The sequence below is a fragment of the Pipistrellus kuhlii genome, unplaced genomic scaffold (genome assembly GCF_014108245.1).
Source record: "Pipistrellus kuhlii isolate mPipKuh1 unplaced genomic scaffold, mPipKuh1.p scaffold_m20_p_2, whole genome shotgun sequence".
Taxonomy (NCBI): domain Eukaryota; kingdom Metazoa; phylum Chordata; class Mammalia; order Chiroptera; family Vespertilionidae; genus Pipistrellus; species Pipistrellus kuhlii.
The window spans coordinates 145,119,730-145,123,423 of NW_023425515.1; positions in this window are offsets into that span (position 1 = coordinate 145,119,730).

Sequence of the window (3,694 nt, forward strand, 5' to 3'; positions counted from 1 at the left end):
ATATCTAATAATGAGTAGAAGTGGCCTTCATAACCACTTCTCCATTGTTATCAATCAGTTATTTACATAGTCACAGGGGAAAACACATTATTATTCTCTGTGAGACAGAGTGAAAAACATCAAATTTAATTGCCTTACTAGGCACCGGAGTCATAATCTTTATACAACACTTAATGTTTTCATTACTTATCAATTCACTTATAATTATGCTACACTCACAAAAGTTAAGCATCTAGCAAGCAGTAGATCTTCACTCTTGTTTATGTGGAGATAAACAAATAGATGCAAAATGTGTTAGAGTGAATATGTTAACACAAATCATTATATAGAATGTCAGTTATTCCAGTTTATCTTTGTTAATATTGCTGAAACAGATTGTCAAATGTGCTTACCTTTTATGGATAAAGGCTTTTTATATCATTTTATTGACTTTAATTTTTTAATGGGTTTTCCTGAGACTTTTCTAGTGTTTGTTGTTGCTATCCAATAATTCCTTTTCTTCTAAAAAAATTCTTCTGAGGGACATGACTACAATAGAAAATATATTTATTTATTCTAAACAAACAAACAAAAACTGTAAACTTGGAATTATAGTGCAGACAATGCTTCTGAAGTATCTCTAATGAAGAGAGACTGGGGACCTGGGAATATAGCCTAAATGTTATGGCATTCATACAAATACTATTTTTTTTAAAGGATGCATAGTTGCATTCTATTCTAGCAGCTTTCAGACCCTTTTCTACACACTAATCCCCCACCCCTTTTTTAAAAAATATATTTTACTGATTTTTTACAGAGGAAGGAAGAGGGATAGAGAGCTAGAAACATCTATGAGAGAGAAACATCAACCAGCTGTATCTTGCACACCCCCTACTGGGGATGTGCCTGCAACCAATGTACATGCCCTTGACTGGAATCAAACCTAGGGCCTCTCAGTTCGCAGACTGATGCTCTATCCACTGAGCCAAACCAGTTTTGGCACTAATCCTCCTTTTCAAAAGAAAATTCAATCAAAAGTCAATAGGTAAAATATCTAAAATGCATGAGAATATGCGCCCCTTCCTCCAGAGAAGACTGTTACAGACTGCGACCGTTGAGGACCATCCTGATTCTACTCCACCTGTGTTTGTAATGTATAACAATTTTTCAAATTGCTTAGGGGGTTGCATAGCTTTATTTTTTAAATACCCAAATATTTCTGTATGTTGAGCCACATTTATTTTATGGCTTTGTTTACCCATGTGGTATAATTGATACAGCCACAGAAGAGTGCCTTGACTCAGAAGCACCATGGTTTTAGTGTAAGGATAAAGGACTTAAGAAGAGGATGCTAAAAAATAAATAAAGAAAAAATAAAAATTAAAAAATTAAAAAAGAAGAGGATGATAAGAGGCACAGCGGAAAAATCTTAAAGTCAGAACAGGAAGGCTTAAAGAAGGACATATCAAGATGGCTCTCAGATAAACACACTTACCAAACACTTTGGGATTCACATATATTAGTGAATAAAAAAACAAACCATGATACTTCTCTCATGAGGTTTTATAATCCATTAGGGAAAAGAAGAAACAATGGCTAGAAATGTTTTCAAATTAATGACAGACTCAAGTCAATTACTCAAAAAGCCCTATAAACTCCAAGAAAGAATAATAAAAATAAATCCTCACTTTGGTAAATTATAGTAAATCAGTTGAAATCAAGAAACAAAAATGATAACAACAAAAAGAAAAACTTTTAAAATAGCCAGAGGGGAAAAAAGACATACCTTTATATAGATGCAACAATTAAACTAAGAACTGATTTAGCAATTGGAACAATAGAAAGTAGAAAGCAAAGTATATCAATTATAAAGTTCTAAAGGATAATAGCTGCTGACCCAAACTTTTAAACCTAATAGAAATATCCTCCAAGAATAAAGATGAAGAAAAAATATTTACAGGCAAAATAAAACTGAGAAAATTTATTACTAGCAAACTCACATTAAGAAAAATAATAGAGATTTTGCTTTAGACAGGTAATCAGTCCCGATGTGTATTAGTCCACATGGGCTAGCATAATAAAATACCATAGACATGGTGACTTAACGCCCAGACATCTATTTCTCAGTTCTGCAGCCTAGGGAGTCTAAGGTCAGAGTGCTGGCCGATTTATTTTCTGGTGAGAATTTTCTTCTGGTTCTGGATGGCTTTCTTGCTGTGCTTAAATGTCCTTTCCTCAGTGTGTGCAGGTGTAGGAAGGACCAACTCTCTGGCATCTCTTTGGATAAGGATATAAATCTTGTCATGAGGACTCTACCATCATGACCTCATCTAAAGTGAATTACTGCCCTAGCTGGTTTGGCTCAGTAGATAGAGCATCAAGGCCTGTGGACTGAAGGGTCACAGGTTTAATTCTGGCTTAAGGGCACATGCCCAGGTTGTGGGCTTGGTCCCCAGTAGGGGTTGTGCAGGAGGCAGCCCATCAATGATTTTCTCTCATTATTGGTGTTTCTATCTCTCTCTCTCTTTCCCTTTCTCTCTGAAATCAATATATATATATATATATATATATATATATATATATATATATATATATATTAAAAGTGAATTACCTCAGAAAGGCCCCAACTCAATACCATCCCATTGGGTATTAGGACTTTAACATGATTTTTATTTATTTATTTATTTATTTTTGGTGGGTTGGGGAGGAGGTCAAACATTCAATCCATAATAAGATGGGAGACCAGAAATGAAGAGTTATAACAATTTTAAGTATCTAGTTATTGACCTTATAAAACAATCATAATAATGACCTGAGTGTTCCAAAATATATGTAGAATTAAAATACTTGCTATAAATGGCATAACAGCTAAGTAAGAAATAAGTAGAATTAAAGTATTCAAAGGCATTTGTATTGTCTGGAAAAGGTAAAATGACTATTAATATTAGCCCTATATAAATCAAAATAGTATGTTGTAGTCTCTAGAATAATAAGAGATTAGTAAAGGAATGTACAATTTTTAAGAAATGGAAGGAGGAAATGCAATAAGGTAATGCTAAATCAAGGAAAAAGACAAAAGAATTTAGAACATATAAAGCAAATAGAAAACACTTAGTAAGATGTTGATTTAAGCACAAATATGTAATTACACTAAATGTAAATTGTTAAAATCCATTTCAAATGCAAAGATTGACACACCAATCTTTTAAAAGCTGTTTCAGAAATCTCACCTAAAATACAAGATATCCAAATGAAAATTGGTGTATATACATTAATATCAAACCAAGTAGATATTAATGCAAGCAAAAGGCCTTACTAGAGAAGAAAGGGAAAACTAAATAATGATAAAAGTTCAAGTCACCTAAAATATCTATATTTTGATATATTCTTCAAGGTAGATTTAAAATGTATCATGCGGCTAAAACCGGTTTGGCTCAGTGGATAGAACATTGGCTTGTGGACTGAAGAGTCCCAGGTTTGATTCTGGTCAAGGGCATGTACCTTGGTTGTGGGCACATCCCCACTGTGGGGTGTGCAGGAGGCAGCTGATCAATGTTTCTCTCTCATCGATGTTTCTAACTCTCTATTCCTCTCTCCTCTCTGTAAAAATTCAATAAAATATAATTTTTTAAAAATAAATAAAATATATCATGTGAAGTTTCATGAAAACATAAGGAAAAACAGGTAAATCCACAATTGTAAGATATTTTAATAC